Source organism: Eucyclogobius newberryi, unplaced genomic scaffold (genome assembly GCF_026437365.1).
Source record: "Eucyclogobius newberryi isolate DKJ021-1_F unplaced genomic scaffold, fEucNew1.0.hap1 SCAF_55, whole genome shotgun sequence".
In the NCBI taxonomy this organism is placed as follows: Eukaryota; Metazoa; Chordata; class Actinopteri; order Gobiiformes; family Gobiidae; genus Eucyclogobius; species Eucyclogobius newberryi.
Window position 1 is genome coordinate 306,965 of NW_027316223.1, and position 20,333 is coordinate 327,297.

Genomic DNA, 20,333 nt, shown 5'->3' on the forward strand with positions numbered 1-20,333 from the left:
AAAATAAGTATGACATTTGATCATTGGGCTATATCAAAGAGAGCAGCATTGAAGTAGGCAAACTTCTGCTTCATGGTTTCATTGTGTGGTGGTCATCACATCTGCCCTACACGCAGAAGGTCTTGGGTACAACATTCAGCGAAACCAAACATGTTCCCAAACATGTTCATGCTAACAATGTTCCAACGAAAGCTTGCTGTTTATGTTTTATAGATCCTTTCCATGCCATTTATGTCCTGATCTCGCAAAATATCCAATAGACCCAGCATTCCTATTCATTGTAGTTTTGAGCAAAGACGAACATTCAGGTACACATGCCGAAACCCGGGATTGAACCAGGAATAACGTAGCGAGAAAATGAACTAGTTCTGTGTGTCCTTTTTTCTTTTCTTTTGATTAAACATAAAACAATACAGGACACGACCAGGGAGCAAAAATCGTAATTAAAAGAACTTAATAGTTACATAAAACATAACATAACATAAAATAAAATAAAAACAAAATCACATTTAAATGAAAATAAGGGTCCTACTTGGTCCAAAGTCGATCAAATTAGTGCTTATCCAAGTTAAGCCTGAATGTCACTGTTTTCCATTCATCCAATGTCTAATGTCTGTTACTATGTCAGTCAAGTCTTTGATCGTTGGCGTGGTTGGTGTCGAGCATTTCTTTGTGATGGCCTTTTTCTCTACAGCCAAAAGTATGTTCCAAGGGTATCCATTTATTGTGTCCATGGCAGGAGTGTTGAGGCCCAAGTACATAGTTTTAAATTTGAGTGGGATGGAAAAGTCAAAAACAGTCTGCAGTGCCCTGTGAATTTCAGTCCATTATTTTTGAGCAACAGCACAGCCCCAAAACACCTGATAGTGGTTTGCCTGCTGGGTTCTCCAGCAGTTAGCATTTCCTTGTGAATAATGGGCACTTTGACATGGTGTGGTGAAAAAAACATATTTTTCCCCTTCAGGCATGTGATTTTGTGGTCTTCCTCAGGGCTGTTCCTACATTTCCACACTCTTGGTCAGACAAAACCAGGTTCACTTCTCGTTCCCATTGGTTTAGAATATACTTAGCAGAACGTTGTCCAGATTACCAATGCATTGAGATCATTTAGAAATGATTCCCCTCGCAAGTTCTGATTGATTGGTTTCAACAAAGATTACTGTTAGAGGATTATAGTGGTCATTTCTTTGTTTCATTTCTTGCTTATAATAAGTCCTATAAATGTCCTGTCTCTCCAAGTCAAAGGATTCCTTCAACACATCAATGCTTTTCATTTGATTTTCTTTTGCAATGCGGTGAAACGTTTACGCCTTTTGTAATCCAGGCGTTGAATCATAAGCTTGGTCATAAGAAAACCAGCTCCAGATTTTAACAGCTTTGTTTAGTTTGTATGCTTTGGTTGGCTCCTTTCAGGGGGTAAGCACAGATTTTACCCAAAGATTCTTCTTGTTTCTGCACTTTTTCAAAAGAGTAGCGCTGCTCTCGGGGCACTCAAGGTTCCACCGGGATTTAAACTCGGATCGCTGGATTCAGAGTCCAGAGTGCTAACCATTACACCATGGAACCGCAGACTTTTCCTTTGAGCCTTTACATCAATCATCCCTTGCCAAAAAAATGAGAAACAAGGAGTGCAAACAGTGCAAATAATCTTGATGTGCAGCAATACTTTTCCCTCTCTTAATGCAAAGTGTAGCAGCAGTAAACTTGAGGGAGAAAGGTATGGGTTTGAGGGCTCTTCTTGTGGGCTTTTCTGTCCTTGTAAATATTTTTCATAGACAAAAGAGTAGGCATTTCCTGTTTACTAAACAGGCCCTTTGACCAAGGAAGCCGCAGCGCCATAACGATTTCCTGATTTCCTTACATAATTACATACAGTGGTTACTTCTGGGATTGTATTTCTTGCTCGCTCTGGCAAGGTGAGCAGTCATCCCTGGGTGGGCTCAAACCACCAACCTTTCGGTTAACAGCCGTACGCGCTAGCCGATTGCGCCACAGAGACGAGAATCTAGGCGTATCCATAAAAGACTTGTGCCTCTAATTGCAATAAGAAATGAAGAAAAACTCTGGATTCAGAGCGCTAACCACTATACCGTTGAACCACACCTTTCTACAGGATATCCTGTTTTGAAAATAAGTATGACATTTGATCATTGGGCTATATCAAAGAGAGCAGCATTGAAGTAGGCAAACTTCTGCTTCATGGTTTCATTGTGTGGTGGTCATCACATCTGCCCTACACGCAGAAGGTCTTGGGTACAACATTCAGCGAAACCAAACATGTTACCAAACATGTTCATGCTAACAATGTTCCAATGAAAGCATGCTGTTTATGTTTTATAGATCCTTTCCAGGCCATTTATGTCCTGATCTCGCAAAAGATCCAATAGACCCAGCATTCCTATTCATTGTATTTTTGAGCAAAGACTAACATTCAGGTACACCTGCCGAAACCCGGGATTGAACCAGGGACCTTTAGATATTCAGTCTAACGCTCTCCCAACTGAGCTATTTCGGCTACTTTATCGAATAAATTAGGCAAGGGAGGGAAACGTGTGGCATAACGTAGCGAGAAAATGAACTATTTCTGTGTGTCCTTTTTTCTTTTCTTTCGATTAAACACTCTACACTCTTGGTCAGACAAAACCAGGTTCACTTCTCGTTCCCATTGGTTTATCTTCTTTACCATGAAATCAACTCTTACCCTCTCAAAGCCTTCCCATATGGTCTAGCGGTTAGGATTCCTGGCTCTCACCCAGGGGCCAGCCGTGGATAGTGGGCATAGAGCGCCAGCCAATCAGAATGAGCCTGTGTGCCATGTGCCACTGTGATGAAGGCCAACCAATCAGAATGCAGAGATTCGTGTTCGTTCACAAATTCATCTCAAGAAACCAGAGTTCAATTCCTGCTGTGCCCAGAAGAAGAGGAACGTTTCAAAGGATCAAAACTTTAAATGTACAAAGTTTATGAGTTCAAACATTAAATGTATAAAGTTTATGAGTTGGTGTGTCAGTTTGCACTTGTTAAAAGGTCAGATCATGAGAAGGACTCACATGCAGCTGCTGGTACTGATTTGCAATTTTAATAAAATCACAAATTGATCACAAATAGTGATTTCTGCTTCACCTTAAGAGATTTACCCACGTCACACCTTCTGCATAAATAAACTTGGAGTGGGTCAGAAAACTCCAGGTGTTTAGTCCGCAGGGGTCAGAGGTCACACTATCACATCTCTAACACTGCAGCACTGAACTGTACTATTGTGTTCAGTTTATGTTCTGCAGAGAAATAAAACATTGACTCATATTGTTAATGATATGATATCTCAATCATTTAAATAATATTGTTGTATTGTTATATTGGAAAGAAAACACAAAAAAACATGTACTTTTAAGAATATTTATTGACAGGGAAAATACCAGAAATATTAAGTTTAATTTATTTACACTTCAGACAGCATTCATTACTTGACAGTAGTATTTACATTAAATATACAGATATATAGAGTCCAGGGAAGTATGTGTGGATGTGAGGACTGTGCGGGGCCTGCTTCAGCACCAGTTTGCAGAACCTGCACGTTCTCCCTGGGGCAGAACCTTCACGTTCTCCCTGGGGCAGAACCTGCACGTTCTCCCTGGGGCAGAACCTGCACGTTCTCCCTGGGGCAGGTGACTCCTCTCTCTTCCTCTTCTGTTGCTTCCTTTCCTCCTCTCTCTGTCTTGTGGCCTCCAGCTCCCTCTGGAAGAACTCTGTGTCCACAATGTCCTTAAAGGTGGTGTTTCTTCAGGGCTGCTGCTCAGGGCGTCCTGAGAAAGAGACGGTGATGGTCAGAGCTGTAGGAGACGAGGTGATGGTCGTGGTGACGACAGTTGTCGTGGTGACGACAGGCAGAGTTGTGGTGCTGCCAGAGTGTCTGTGTTTGCTCCAGCTTTTTCGGGCTGATGTTGAGTGAAGATGATGCATTTAATAATTTGATGTGATGATGATGTAATGATAAATATGTAGTTTTGTGGTCGGGTGTAGCGCGCTGTTGGCTGATTGGCTCAGGGGCAGTGGAGGGGGAGGCGGCCTGTTGTGACGACTGCGGCTGAAGCTTCACTGGAGGAGGAACTACAGAACAAAACAGATGAATGTTTTAGTGATAAGCAACACGTGTGCACATGAAATACAACACATGACACACATTTAGAACCACTGCACTGGCTGTGAAACTACAGTCAGCATGAAGTATTCATCTGTTCACTCTGTGATGGTTTGACTGAGACAGACACAGACACACATGGAGCATGAAGCATTCATCTGTTCACTCTGTGATGGTTTGACTGAGACAGACACAGACACACATGGAGCTCACTCACTTTGGGTTGTCTCTTCTCCAGGAGCATCAGATGCAGAATGTGTGGGACGAGCTGCATCTGAAACAACCAAAACACCACAATATAGGTTTATGTTTGTTTAGATTATTCTATTAAAATGTCAGACCTGGAGCTGAAGTACTTCCAGACTCGGGCAGAACAAACCTCAGCTCCTGTGGAAGTGGCACTGGAGGCTTAAGGGGCAGCACATCTGCAGCAGCTGAAGAGAGGAAAGAAATATATGATACGTTTGATCAACTTTGATCTTACAGTGAATAAGCAACAAGTAAAAGCTCTTACATCCTGTGGTTCCTCCAGAACAGTTGCTGTAAGAGAAGAAGAAGAATAATGAGTCATATTTAGCTGTTAGTAACAACACACACTTACATTTGACCTGTTGTTTATATCATAAGTAAGTTTATATTGCTGTTTTATTTAGCAATGTTAGTGTGAATGAGCAGAAGAAGCTCTCACTCATTCATATTGAACACCAGATAATATGACTTACTCTCATCACAGATGCATGAATTCAGAGCAGGACCTGAACAGGGTCAGGAACAACTGAACTCATGCACAGGACAGAACGTGTCCCAAAGTGTCTTTCATGGCAGGACATCTGTGTGTGAACTTCTGTAAACCTGAGGATGATGGAGCTCAGCAGCGACTGGACACGGCTGGAATAAAAGACAAACCTTTTTAACACATGATAAATCCAAAATGGAGCTTAAGCGTTACAGACACATTACACACATCCACGTGTTGTTTGGACGGAGATGCTGAGCATTGTCCTCTCCAGCGCGTCCTCTTCAGCCACTACTAAAGGAAAAGACATGAAATGAAACAGAAGTGACTGCTCCTCTACACGGTGTGACTCTGTGTGACTCCACACAAACCAAGAACACACGATTTATGTAGTTATACTCACCCAAGGGCTCACGAGGAGAGCTGGTGGGGACACGAGTGGGTGGAAAAGAGGACAGGGCAGAGGAGGACAGGAGAGAGGAGGACAGGACAGAGGAGGACAGGGCAGAGGAGGACAGGACAGAGGAGGACAGGACAGAGGAGGACAGGGCAGAGGAGGACAGGACAGAGGAGGACAGGACAGAGGAGTACGGGGCAGAGGAGGACGGGGCAGAGGACAGGACAGAGGAGGATGGGGCAGAGGAGGACAGGAGGAATTGTTGAGTCATTCATATGGATTTTGGCTCTTGTTTATAGTCTGTTGCTAGGTAACAGTTGTGGAATGTCCTCCACATTAACATGAAGTGAAGGCATTTCCCCATTGTGGGACAAAGTCTCTCTTACTTGTGATGAATTGTTGAAGCTACAACTACTTTTATGCACAATAAGAGACAACACAACACACAGATCACGTAATATTGCACCTTATATAAAACTGCACAACTGCAAACCTTTAAATGTAATAAAGTTTAACTTCACAGGGCTGAATATCACACAAAACTGACAGAAAAGTCGCGTTTAGTTGTTCAACAGAGACATGGAAGTAGCAGTGACTTTATGTGACTAAAAACACAGTTTCAAAAGTGCAAAACACAAGACGAACTTTACCTGAAAACGTCTTCAAATGCCCGTTATAAATGCCACAAAATACGAGTGTTCTGGGGCAGTAAAATGTCCATAAGAAGGTGAAAACAGGAGCAGATCTAGTGCTAAACTTGTCCAGGTCGCACTGAATGAATGACGTCACTCTGCATTCAAACATGGCGCGCTCTCGCCACAGCGCCGCCGCTGGCCAAAAGTATATTACATCCGTAGTGGTTTAACACTACCATAGGAAATGAATGGGATTCTGTTTAGGGCTGTTTAGCTAAAGAATCCAGGTGGCCCGGGTTCAACTCCCGGTATGGGAATATCTAGTCTGTCCTGCTGGAACACTTGTAGCTGCATTATGTACAAGACTCGCTGTGGTTACGAGTACATTCAAGCTGGACGGAGGTGAAGAGAGGCATAGAAACATGGTATCGATTTGGGCGCAGCATGTGAAAATTTGTAATCAACCTTTAGCTTTTCTATGCATCTATAGACTAGCAGGTTGGTTGGTGTTTCTTTTTGGAGCATTTCTCTTAGACAATTGCCAGATTACACTGCAGTGAATTTTAGAGACCTTCACTGAAATATTTCAAATCAGCACATGTGGTGATTCAGTGCAAGCTCCCAGTCCCGCATTACCTTTGAACCTTGCAGCACTTATAAAATTCAAACAATATTATTTCATCCATCCACACTACCTGCAGGAAGGTGAGACAAAGTGGCCCATTCAGGCAGCCTGGGCGACATTCCCAACTTCCAGTATAGGTATGTCTCGCCAAACCTGAGCTTAGAATGCTTAGTAAAACATGCTGTCTCCATGAATTCATGGAGAGTTAAATCTGGTAATGTAATTGCGCTAGTTTCAGAAAATAATGTGGGTAATTTCCACTTTCTTAAACACAGTTTAAAGGTGTATTGTTGTTGTGGCCGAGAGGTTAAGGCGATGGACTTGAAATCCATTGGGGTTTCCCCGCGCAGGTTCGATTCCTGTCAGCAACGTGTGTTTAGCAGCACAGATTTTGAGATTGCGTTCTATTCTATAAACCAGCATGTTTGGTGATGTTTAATTTCAGAGCCATTCTTTCAGAACGAGGGCATGTATGAAATCCTTGTTTCAATCCCCTGCATCTCCATTCAATATTCTGTTGATGGCACAAAGTGAAAAGTGTTGACTCCAGGTCTTGCTTGGAAAATAATCATGACAGACAAGAGATGGTTATGTAGCTCAGTGTTAGAGCACAGTCTTTCGTAGCAAGATCCCAGTTCCACATTCCTTTAAAATTAGATTTCATATTTTGAAGCAATTTGAGTCTATTAGACGTATACAGCCCCATGGGCATTACGCACTGGCCTCTTGAACCGGGATTGTGGGTTTGAGTCCCATGATCATAGCCATTCAGCAGAGTGGCGCAGCGGTAGCGTGCTGGGCCCATAACCCAGAGGTCGATGGATCGAAACCATCCTCTGCTAGATTTTTTTTTACTTGCATTATTGCGATTGTCAATCCAAATGAACCAAGCTAGTCAGTAATGTGTTGGATGATGGAAGCCGATCTTCAGCGCAAGCTCCCAGTTCCACATTTGCTTTGAATCTAGCAGCACATTTCTTTTTTCCATCCTATATTGTTATTTCTTTTTTGGGGAAAAGGATAGCTGAGTAGTGAAAGAAGATGTAGGTCAAAAAAGACCCATGAATAGACATTTTGAAGCAATTTGAGTCTATTATGGGTACATAACCCCATAAGCAATATGCACAGGATACTAGCCTCCAAAATCCGGGATTGTGGATTTCAGGTCCATGGTCTAATAGGCTGAGCCACAAGGAAAATACTAATCCCTAGACTTGTTGCACGTGGAATGGGCTTATATCTATTACATACAGAACTGTTCCTTAACTCTCAAGCATCAATGAGGCCTTCTTTATACGTCATAAGGCGCTGGTACAGCTAGCAGCCCGGTGTAAACGCTCTCTCTTTTTTCTCACACTTATTGTGCTTTATCTCCTATATTTTGTAAATATAGTTAGTATATTTTTTCTATTTTACTGTAGGATAGGGACACGCGCTGGAATCATTTTTAATTCAACTGTTTTTGACTTTATTCGGCTGGATTGAGTGTTTTCGTCGTGTCGTGGCGATGTGTCTTGGCTCTGAGTCGGCGCCGTACCGCGCTTACACAAAGGAGGAACTAATGAAACTGCGGAGAACAGTCGTCTTACCCGGAGATCTTCACGTTATCCCGGCGGACATCATAAGGAAAACGCAACGAAGCAGACGGGCTGGACGTAAACTCCGAGAGAAGAGAGGGACAAACAGGAAGTCGGTTCCCGCCGTAGTCATGGGTAACGTGAGGTCCCTTCAAAATAAAATGACGGAAATAGCGAGCCTCATGCGGTCCCAGAGGATTTATAGGGACAGCAGTGTCTTGATTTTCACAGAGACCTGGTTAACAGCAGAAATGCCAGACTCTATTGTAGGTTTGGACAATTTTCATCTGCTGCGGGCGGACAGAACGAGAGAATGCGGGAAGAAAAGATATATTATCTGCCCCGGGAGTTCTCACATGTGATTTTGATCGCAGTCTATGTGGCCCCGTCTGCCAATGCTGAATATGCTTGTGAAGCACTGCTCTCCTGCACTTGTAGGCTGCAAACACAGCACCCACAGGCTCTCTCCCTCGTCTCTGGTGACTTTAACCACGCTTCTCCCTCTTCTGTTCTACCAACATACACCCAGTATGTTACCTGCCCCACCAGAAACAATAGAACATTGGACTTGTTTTTTGCCAACACCAAGGAGGCTTATTCCTCTTTCCCCCTCCCTCCCCTGGGCAGCTCGGACCACAACCTTGTACATCTGGGGCCTGTGTATGAACCCATCGTGCCCATGTGGGACAATAAAGGAATATCTTATCTTATCTGATCTGATCTGATCTGATCTGATCTTATCTTATCTTATTGATTGTTTTTGTCCATTCTATCATTTTAGAGCTCATGCTTGGCATGTATGAGGTCCTGGGTTCAATTCCCAGCATCTCCAACCAGCACTCACCTCCGCGTACAGCCCGTTGTCAGCCTGGAAGTGCCCCGGAGTCTGGTAAAATCAAGCCGAAAATAGACCCTCTCATGCCGGGTCTGGGCGGCGCTAAGAGCGGGAGGAGTGCGGGGCTCATTCAGAGGCTCCATGATCCGCCTTACAACCAGCTCTCACCTCCACGTACAGCCCGTGGTCAGCGTGACACTGTGCTCTGCCCCGAGCAATCAGAGCAAACAGCAAGCTTCTGGAAGTGCCCGCGAGTCTGGTAAAATCAAGCCGAAAATAGACCCTCTCATGCCCGGTCTGAGCGGCGCTTAGAGCGCGGAGGAGCGCGGAGCGCGGGGCTCCATTCAGAGGCTCTGTGATCCGACGCTCACCTCCGCACCTCCGAACCATGACTTGAGATTACGGCTGTGAAGGAGCCTTGGAAGCTGGATAAAACCAGAACGGGGCCCATCGATCGCAGTTCTCGTGTGGCCGTCAAACGAGCTCCTCCCCCGGTAGCCGCACAACCAGGAAATGTACCTGTTTCGATTGCGAAAAACGTCATTCTCAAAAACCGCCCGCCCGTCCCTCCCAGCATTACCATTTTGCACATCCCGCGTGAGAGCAGCGTAGGAATTTCTCGGGAGCAGCGTGATTTAGCCCGGGACTCTTGAGCTGAACGCTTATTTCCACGAGCCCAAAAAACGACTAAGTCCAATGGTATATAGTGTACTATTGCCGAAAAACGACAGAGTCTTTAGGTATAGTGTACTATTTCGGTTTTTACTCTAAGTCCCTCAGGGGCATATGGTGCTATACTATGATGGTCAGATCACCTCCAGGCCCCAGGGGAGTGCTTTTCTGGGGGCAAACAGTGCACTGATAATGGGGGATTATTTCATTTGGCTCATTTTGGTGTTTTTTCACATTTTAACCCATTTTCACCCCTTTTGCTCACAACTTCATACTACGGCCCGGAAAAACGACAGAGTCGCTCGGGTATAGTGTACTATTGCCGAAAAATGACAGAGTCTTTTCAGGTATAGTGTACTATTTCGGTTTTTACTCTAAGTCCCTCAGGGGCATATGGTGCTATACTATGATGGTCAGATCACCTCCAGGCCCCAGGGGAGTGCTTTTCTGGGGGCAAACAGTGCACTGATGATGGGGGATTATTTCATTTGGCTCATTTTGGTGTTTTTTCACATTTTAACCCATTTTCACCCCTTTTGCTCACAACTTCATACTACGGCCCGGAAAAACGACAGAGTCGCTCGGATATAGTGTACTATTGCCGAAAAATGACAGAGTCTTTTCAGGTATAGTGTACTATTTTGGTTTTTACTCTAAGTCCCTCAGGGGCATATGGTGCTATACTATGATGGTCAGATCACCTCCAGGCCCCAGGGGAGTGCTTTTCTAGGGGCAAACAGTGCACTGATGATGGGGGATTATTTCATTTGGCTCATTTTGGTGTTTTTTCACATTTTAACCCATTTTCACCCCTTTTGCTCACAACTTCATACTACGGCCCGGAAAAACGACAGAGTCGCTCGGGTATAGTGTACTATTGCCGAAAAATGACAGAGTCTTTTCAGGTATAGTGTACTATTTCGGTTTTTACTCTAAGTCCCTCAGGGGCATATGGTGCTATACTATGATGGTCAGATCACCTCCAGGCCCCAGGGGAGTGCTTTTCTGGGGGCAAACAGTGCACTGATGATGGGGGATTATTTCATTTGGCTCATTTTGGTGTTTTTTCACATTTTAACCCATTTTCACCCCTTTTGCTCACAACTTCATACTACGGCCCGGAAAAACGACAGAGTCGCTCGGGTATAGTGTACTATTGCCGAAAAATGACAGAGTCTTTTCAGGTATAGTGTACTATTTCGGTTTTTACTCTAAGTCCCTCAGGGGCATATGGTGCTATACTATGATGGTCAGATCACCTCCAGGCCCCAGGGGAGTGCTTTTCTGGGGGCAAACAGTGCACTGATGATGGGGGATTATTTCATTTTGCTCATTTTGGTGTTTTTTCACATTTTAACCCATTTTCACCCCTTTTGCTCACAACTTCATACTACGGCCCGGAAAAACGACAGAGTCGCTTGGGTATAGTGTACTATTGCCGAAAAATGACAGAGTCTTTTCAGGTATAGTGTACTATTTCGGTTTTTACTCTAAGTCCCTCAGGGGCATATGGTGCTATACTCTGAGGGTCAGATCACCTCCAGGCCCCAGGGGAGTGCTTTTCTGGGGGCAAACAGTGCACTGATGATGGGGGATTATTTCATTTTGCTCATTTTGGTGTTTTTTCACATTTTAACCCATTTTCACCCCTTTTGCTCACAACTTCATACTACGGCCCGGAAAAACGACAGTCGCTCGGGTATAGTGTACTATTGCCGAAAAATGACAGAGTCTTTTCAGGTATAGTGTACTATTTCGGTTTTTACTCTAAGTCCCTCAGGGGCATATGGTGCTATACTATGATGGTCAGATCACCTCCAGGCCCCAGGGGAGTGCTTTTCTGGGGGCAAACAGTGCACTGATGATGGGGGATTATTTCATTTGGCTCATTTTGGTGTTTTTTCACATTTTAACCCATTTTCACCCCTTTTGCTCACAACTTCATACTACGGCCCGGAAAAACGACAGAGTCGCTCGGGTATAGTGTACTATTGCCGAAAAATGACAGAGTCTTTTCAGGTATAGTGTACTATTTCGGTTTTTACTCTAAGTCCCTCAGGGGCATATGGTGCTATACTATGATGGTCAGATCACCTCCAGGCCCCAGGGGAGTGCTTTTCTGGGGGCAAACAGTGCACTGATGATGGGGGATTATTTCATTTGGCTCATTTTGGTGTTTTTTCACATTTTAACCCATTTTCACCCCTTTTGCTCACAACTTCATACTACGGCCCGGAAAAACGACAGAGTCGCTCGGGTATAGTGTACTATTGCCGAAAAATGACAGAGTCTTTTCAGGTATAGTGTACTATTTCGGTTTTTACTCTAAGTCCCTCAGGGGCATATGGTGCTATACTATGATGGTCAGATCACCTCCAGGCCCCAGGGGAGTGCTTTTCTGGGGGCAAACAGTGCACTGATGATGGGGGATTATTTCATTTTGCTCATTTTGGTGTTTTTTCACATTTTAACCCATTTTCACCCCTTTTGCTCACAACTTCATACTACGGCCCGGAAAAACGACAGAGTCGCTCGGGTATAGTGTACTATTGCCGAAAAATGACAGAGTCTTTTCAGGTATAGTGTACTATTTCGGTTTTTACTCTAAGTCCCTCAGGGGCATATGGTGCTATACTATGATGGTCAGATCACCTCCAGGCCCCAGGGGAGTGCTTTTCTGGGGGCAAACAGTGCACTGATGATGGGGGATTATTTCATTTTGCTCATTTTGGTGTTTTTTCACATTTTAACCCATTTTCACCCCTTTTGCTCACAACTTCATACTACGGCCCGGAAAAACGACAGAGTCGCTCGGGTATAGTGTACTATTGCCGAAAAATGACAGAGTCTTTTCAGGTATAGTGTACTATTTTGGTTTTTACTCTAAGTCCCTCAGGGGCATATGGTGCTATACTATGATGGTCAGATCACCTCCAGGCCCCAGGGGAGTGCTTTTCTAGGGGCAAACAGTGCACTGATGATGGGGGATTATTTCATTTGGCTCATTTTGGTGTTTTTTCACATTTTAACCCATTTTCACCCCTTTTGCTCACAACTTCATACTACGGCCCGGAAAAACGACAGAGTCGCTCGGGTATAGTGTACTATTGCCGAAAAATGACAGAGTCTTTTCAGGTATAGTGTACTATTTCGGTTTTTACTCTAAGTCCCTCAGGGGCATATGGTGCTATACTATGATGGTCAGATCACCTCCAGGCCCCAGGGGAGTGCTTTTCTGGGGGCAAACAGTGCACTGATGATGGGGGATTATTTCATTTTGCTCATTTTGGTGTTTTTTCACATTTTAACCCATTTTCACCCCTTTTGCTCACAACTTCATACTACGGCCCGGAAAAACGACAGAGTTGCTCGGGTATAGTGTACTATTGCCGAAAAATGACAGAGTCTTTTCAGGTATAGTGTACTATTTCGGTTTTTACTCTAAGTCCCTCAGGGGCATATGGTGCTATACTATGATGGTCAGATCACCTCCAGGCCCCAGGGGAGTGCTTTTCTGGGGGCAAACAGTGCACTGATGATGGGGGATTATTTCATTTTGCTCATTTTGGTGTTTTTTCACATTTTAACCCATTTTCACCCCTTTTGCTCACAACTTCATACTACGGCCCGGAAAAACGACAGAGTCGCTCGGGTATAGTGTACTATTGCCGAAAAATGACAGAGTCCCTCGGGTATAGTGTACTATTGCCGAAAAACGACAGAGTCCCTCGGGTATAGTGTACTATTGCCGAAAAACGACAGAGTCCCTCGGGTATAGTGTACTATTGCCGAAAAACGACAGAGTCCCTCGGGTATAGTGTACTATTGGCTGGAAGCTCGGTTTTTTTTCTAAGTCCAGCAGGGGTATATGGTACTATATTCTGGTGGTCAGATCACCTCCAGGCCCCAGGGGAGTGCTTTTCTGGGGGCAAACAGTGCACTGATGATGGGGGATTATTTCATTTTGCTCATTTTGGTGTTTTTTCACATTTTAACCCATTTTCACCCCTTTTGCTCACATCTTCAAACTCGGGCCCTGATTACAAGTTCTGACCAAATGATGACAAACACGGTATTTATTATGTATTTTTTTCATTTTTTTTATTTTTCCAACTTATACATCCATCATTGGTGCCAGGCAGGTTGTGGAGAAAGCAGTGAAGAAAGGAGAGAGCCATCACAGAAAAGATGTCCATCCAGGGTCAAGGTACCCTGCACTTTTACATATCCAAATGACAGCATTTAAAGTTTTTTAGCGTATGGTATCTCTCGTTGCATGGAACCGCACAGAGGCCAACGCCACACTGACGGCACCTGTACTTTGTTTGCCGCCTGCCTTTGGTACGAGAGCGGTCAGAGCACACGGCGCAGTCTGGACGTCCCTCTGCTTGACAAAGCCAATGACGCTCTGTGAGTCTCTGTGGCATTTCACCCTCCGGTCTTGAGCGCCTCTCTTGTTTTTTGGAGTGATCAGCCAGTAATGCATCAATAATGTTCTGAATGTAAACCTTTAAAGGTTTGTGTGGGCCTGGAGTGGATTTGGTGTATATGATGTGTGAGTTGACAATACTTATGCTTATAATGGCATTGAATATGCGATGATACCATTTCCGGGACCTGTGTGGAAAGAGGTATGTCTTCATCCTCTGGTCAGCAGTGTCCACTCCACCCATGTAGGCGTTGTACTGGTCGACACATACAGGTCTTTTGATGTCACGGAAGCCAGTGTCATCTGTCTTGGATCGGATCCTCCTCTGAACACAATCATTTCCATAGACTGTGGACAACATGGTGAGACGTTTAGTATCGTGCCAAGCACAAGCCAGGAGTTTTCCCTTTCTGCAAAAAACTGGGTCATCTCCTTTTTTCAGCTGTAAGACACTTTTACCAAGGCATTTTGGCATCCCCAACCTGGTAATCCTTACCGTCCCACACAGTCCAGTTTCCAAATCTGCTAATTCATTTGCAATTACAGGCGAGGTATAGTAACTGTCCATGTAAATCTCGTGTCCTTTGCCCGTAAAGGGAGAAACCAACTCACGGACAACTGCGTGTGTTGCACTGATGTTGCTTGCATTATTTTTGTACTGTCCAGTGTGCATTGACCAGCGCAAAACATACCCTGAACAGCTTTCACTCAGGGCATACACTCTATAGCCATATTTGTCAGGTTTATTCGGAGGGTAACATTTTAGTGAAGATCTCCCCTTGAAAGCTATTGTCATTTCATCTAAAGAAAGCTCCTTGATTGGACTGTAAACTGCTGCAAATTTGGGAATAATCAAATCTATTATTGGGCGGACTTTGAACAGTTTATCGTGCCCGGGCTCGCCTGTTCTCACATAATCATTATTGTTGACAAAATGAAAGAACGAAAGAATGATTTCAAATCTGTTTCTTGACATTACATTTCCAAATCCAGGCGTTTGTGTAAGCCAAAATGTTCCCCAGTAATCCTCGATTTCAGGTTTCTCAACAAGGCCCATGGAGAGATGCAAAGCGAAGAAAGCTTTCATTTCGGTGACTGATACATGATACCACTCAAGAAATCTTGAATGTGGCTTCAGAATCATAGGTGCCATACACGGATGTGCATATCTATTTGTCTCATCAGTAATGAAAGTCCAAAACTGATCGGTCAGAAAGAGTGACAGAATATCAAATGGATTAGCATCCGTCAGATCCATCTCTCCTGTGTAGCCAACTGGGTCTTCAAAAGGTTTGATCCATGCCTCAAATACCTCGACCTCTCTCAGCATGTCCCAGCTCTCATCCACCGGGCAAGTTTTACTGCAGCCACTGGTTCCACTGGTTCCTCGCCTCCGTCTGTCCTTTGCACCTGTCCGTTGTTTCGAAGTCCCTTCATCTCCACTTGGAAATCCATCGTCACTCTCGGGGAGATAATTTCCTTCATAGTCAGAATCTGCTGTAAATTGCATGCCACGTGTACTTCCTCCGGCCATTTTTTTCCTTACCGGATCTGCCCTAGATCATACCTGGCTAATAAGAGGAAGTTGCACCGAACCGACCAATGACTGAAGTGATTCATTTTCTACTATTATTTCATAAATTTCCTTGTACGGTAAAGTCGCATTTCTGCGACTTTGGCGCTTAAAGGGTTTTAATTAAACCAACTTTTAATAACTCCTGCCGACTTGTTGACAGAATTTGGGGTGGAATGACGCAACAATCTTCACATTGTCCCCCTATGTAAAAAACACCCTTGAACGTGTGTTTTAAATCATATCAGATTGATAACCAACCCACAGCAAAGTTACCTAGAGAGATTGTGCACACGCATTTCCATTGGCATCCAGCAAATATCAAATGCTTGGGGTGTATAAGTAGGTTCCTGTTTAAGACATGAACCCACCAGCTGTCCTTACCAAAATAACTCATTTGGCAGAGCGATAGACTGAAGATCTAGAAGTCCCTGGTTCATCCCCAGATTTCTGCATGAGAACATAGAAAGCGCATTTCTTTAAACCTTGTTGAAAGAATTAGAGGACTGAATGAAAGATACAAGATGATAGGTACGCTGTAGCTATTGAACACAATATGAGCTCAACAGATGAAGCTTTTATTTCAGTATGCAAGAGGGGCACAGTAAAGTCATGGAGCTTTAAAGCACCAACAGCATGCTCAAAGTCAATGAGAGTTTGCATGAAACACACAGCTGGTTTCACTGGGGATCGAACCCAGGACCTTCTGCGTGTAAAGCAGATGTGATGACCTCTACACAATGAAACCACAGAGCATGTGCCTGCATCCTACATGGCTGCTCTCTTTGATTTGCCCTGTTGAGTAAATCTACTATTTGTTTTGCAAGTCTTTTGTGTAACTGTCTTTCACATAGCTCAAATTGGAGCTACATTATAAAGGTGCAGAACTACACGAACATTGATCAAGACTAGGTAATCAGGATCTACTTTTATTTATTAGCCAAAATATGAAAATCATAAGCCATTTTACAAATAATTGCACTATTAAATGCACACAGACATAGCACATGAGGGCAAGGGTAGACACGACTTGGATCAAAATGTTACCTTAGCAAAAAGTAGCTGTATAGAAATGAACTCTGGCAAAAATGATCAGAATGAAAAATACTCACACACAAAGAAAGTACCCATACAAAAATATTCAATTCAAGTGGGGGCGAAGCTAAAACTACAATCCAACTATGAAGCACTTTCTGTGAATTGCAGACAGACAGTGGCTCTGGTTGAGGTCTAATTGGAAATAAAACTTGGAACAAGAGTCATGATTGCTGCAGTACAATTCCTATTTTTGACAAGACAAACCAAATGAGGAACATGAAGAAGCACAAGTGGTGACAATAAAATGGTTCATTTATTTGCCTGCACTGACAACGCAATGGATCCTCTTCACGTGTCTTCATGGCTGCCTCTGGGCTGTTGTGCTGGCTAAGGTGAGTGAATGGCCAATGTATGTACTGTATGCCATTGCCATATGATGCGTCCATCAGTCGGTAGAGCATCAGACTTTTAATCTGAGGGTCCAGGGTTCAAGTCCCTGTTCAGGTGACTCTTCATGTGTGGTTGAAGAACTGTAAAATTTGATGTGGAAAAAAGGTCTTTCCAAGTTTCTTTACAAATGCTTATCTTGTATATCTCCCAAGATTTTTAGTCTCTTTACAGTTATTAAACCAACTTTTAATAACTCCTGCCGAATATTAACCCGCTTTGTCATTAGCAGGTCCAGAGTGTGCCCTTTGCCCTCTGTGGGGCCACTCAGGTGCTGAGTAAGACCAAAGCTTCTGAGGACAGCGCCAAACTCTTTAGAAGAAGACGAGGTTGAGCGGGGCGTGAAGGAAGGAAGGAACAGTCACACACGTACGGGAAACTCCTACCAAGCAGTGGCCAGCCTATAGCACACTGGGATTCTGTGGTAATTGAACCAAGTTTAGCAGTTCCTTTCATCAGTTAATAACACAAGCAGGCTTTCCTATTTACCAATGTAGATAACAGGGGTTAGAACAGTGACTCTGGTGGGTCTTGAACTCACAGCCTTTGAATGCCTTTGCAACTTTTGTCTGATTCCCCTTTTTCACGAAAGCAGAACAGTCATCCGAAAACGGTCTACATCAATCAATCAATCAATCAATCAATCATTCAATCAATCCTTACCATCAAACTGAGAAACAAGGAGTGAAAAGAATGCATTTACTCTGTTTATTCAGGGATACTTTTCAATCTCTAATTGCAAAATGTAAGAGCTCTTTCGGGTGATAAGGTTTTCTGTACATGTAAACAACTGATTTGCTTGAAAGGCTATCATTAACGCACTGCTGGGATTTGAACCCTGGATCTCCTGTTTACCAGACAGGCACTTTGACCATCTAAGCCACAGATCCTCTTAAATGCTACTTTAACCTGTTTCACCAAGATATTCAGTGACCAATGTTACCTCATAGATTTTGCCTGCGATAGCTCTTTCAATCTTCTCTGGGTGGGCTCGAACCACCAACCTCCAGGTTAACAGCAGAGCGCGCTGGCCAATTGCGCCACAGAGACAAACAGCCCGCCCAATTAAATATTTGCGACTCGACAAGCCGCAATATCTTTTTTTTTAAAGCGAGCCAGCAACATTCGAAAGTTCAGCCCCTGTCCAATCAACTGTGTTTAATGGAGAGCGAGGGCATCAATCTTTCTACCTTTGAGCTAAATCCCCTGTACCAATGTAGCTATAAAAAAACTGGAAGTCTTTCAATCAATCGACTCTCGCCAATTTATTGCGCACTCAATATACTGCAGTTGATCTGGATATTGAGGAAAAATTGCAAGATAATGTTATTTGACATAATGCCGATGTATTTGCTTACTTTTTCAAGCACCCTTGGCAATTGAACCTCGTTCAGCAGTGCCTTTCATCAGATAGTAAAGCGAGCAGATTTTCCATTGTAAAAAACTAATATGTTCTCTCACCATTAGCGACTCTGGTGGGACTCAAACCCACAACCTTTGAATGCCCTTGCAAATTATGCCTGGAAGTCCAATGCGCTATCCATTGCGCCACAGAGTCCATACTTCCTTCCATGGTGCGTTTCCACAAACGCAAAACACGTTTTTCATCCAAAATGAGTCCACATCAGTCATTCCTTGCCAACAAACTGAGAATCAAAAAGTGAAAAGAGTGCAGTTAATCTGTGTGTGCAGGGATACTTTTCCATCTTATTCCAATTTGTAACAGCAGCGCATTTTCTGTCGTTGTAAATAATTTGCATACTTGAATGGACAACTGAGTAGTAGTAGGTTTGAGATGGGCTGGTAATTATTTAGCACTGTGGCATCAAGACTGCTCTTCTTTAAGAGAGGCTTAATGACTGCAGTTTTAAGGATCTTGGGAAAATTCCAGATCCAAGCAACATGTTGACTTTTTGATTGATTGGAGCCAACAGACTGCTCACCATAGACTCTAAAAATCTAGTCGGCAATGCATAAAGACAGCATGTAGTGGAATTCAGACTTGTGGTGATCTCTTGGACACTTTTGTCAGCCACAAATGCAAAATGGGTTAACTCCAGTTGTCTAGCTGGCTGCGTGCTTGTTTTCTGCAAATAATGGTATTTTCAATGTTCTGAACTGAGTCTTGCAAAGAAGACTGCAAACTCATTGCACCTGGAGAAATACAGAAACCATCAGACAAAGTAACATTTACCACACTGGAATTTGAAATATTAACCCGCTTTGTCATTAGCAGGTCCAGAGTGTGCCCTTTGCCCTTGGTGGGGCCACTCAGGTGCTGAGTAAGACCAAAGCTTCTGAGGAAAGTGCCAAACTCTTTAAAAGAAGACGAGGTTGAGCGGGGCGTGAAGGAAGGAAGGAACAGTCACTCACGTACGGGAAACTCCTACCAAGCAGTGGCCAGCCTATAGCACACTGGGATTCTGTGGTAATTGAACCAAGTTTAGCAGTTCCTTTCATCAGTTAATAACACAAGCATGCTTTCCTATTTACCAATGTAGATAACAGGGGTTACAACAGTAACTTTGGTGGGTCTCGAACTCACAGCCTTTGAATGCCTTTGCAACTTTTGTCTGATTCCCCTTTTTCACAAAAGCAAAACAGTCATCCGAAAACGGTCTACATCAATCAATCAATCAATCAATCAATCAATCATTCAATCAACCCTTACCATCAAACTGAGAAACAAGGAGTGAAAAGAGTGCATTTACTCTGTTTATTCAGGGATACTTTTCAATCTCTAATTGCAAAATGTAAGAGCTCTTTCGGGTGATAAGGTTTTCTGTACATGTAAACAACTGATTTGCTTGAAAGGCTATCATTAAGGCACTGCTGGGATTTGAACCCTGGATCTCCTGTTTACTAGACAGGCACTTTGACCATCTAAGCCACAGAGCCTCTTAAATGCTACTTTAACCTGTTTCACCAAGATATTCAGTGACCAATGTTACCTCATAGATTTTGCCTGCGATAGCTCTTTCAATCTTCCCTGGGTGGGCTCGAACCACCAACCTCCAGGTTAACAGCAGAGCGCGCTGGCCAATTGCGCCACAGAGACAAACAGCCCGCCCAATTAAATATTTGTGACTCGACAAGCCGCAATATCTTTTTTTTTAAAGCGAGCCAGCAACATTCGAAAGTTCAGCCCCTGTCCAATCAACTGTGTTTAATGGAGAACGAGGGCATCAATCTTTCTACCTTTGAGCTAAATCCCCTGTACCAATGTAGCTA

General features: G+C 43.7%; 6 non-coding genes across 6 annotated transcripts; 2 read left to right on the plus strand and 4 right to left on the minus strand.

Moving 5' to 3' along the window:
• Positions 1–1,494: 1,494 nt before the first annotated feature.
• On the minus strand, positions 1,495–1,566 carry trnaq-cug (transfer RNA glutamine (anticodon CUG)). The gene has a single exon. It is a non-coding gene; the product is annotated as a tRNA-Gln (tRNA).
• An 876-nt stretch (positions 1,567–2,442) lies between these two features.
• Positions 2,443–2,515, minus strand: trnaf-gaa (transfer RNA phenylalanine (anticodon GAA)). Its single transcript has one exon. It is a non-coding gene; the product is annotated as a tRNA-Phe (tRNA).
• A 4,305-nt stretch (positions 2,516–6,820) lies between these two features.
• On the plus strand, positions 6,821–6,902 carry trnas-uga (transfer RNA serine (anticodon UGA)). Its single transcript has one exon. It is a non-coding gene; the product is annotated as a tRNA-Ser (tRNA).
• Positions 6,903–7,301: 399 nt separating this feature from the next.
• trnam-cau (transfer RNA methionine (anticodon CAU)) lies at positions 7,302–7,373 on the plus strand. The gene has a single exon. It is a non-coding gene; the product is annotated as a tRNA-Met (tRNA).
• An 8,919-nt stretch (positions 7,374–16,292) lies between these two features.
• trnav-uac (transfer RNA valine (anticodon UAC)) lies at positions 16,293–16,365 on the minus strand. Its single transcript has one exon. It is a non-coding gene; the product is annotated as a tRNA-Val (tRNA).
• Positions 16,366–18,569: 2,204 nt separating this feature from the next.
• Positions 18,570–18,660, minus strand: trnag-ucc (transfer RNA glycine (anticodon UCC)). Its single transcript is given in 2 exon segments — positions 18,570–18,605; positions 18,624–18,660. It is a non-coding gene; the product is annotated as a tRNA-Gly (tRNA).
• Positions 18,661–20,333: the final 1,673 nt, after the last annotated feature.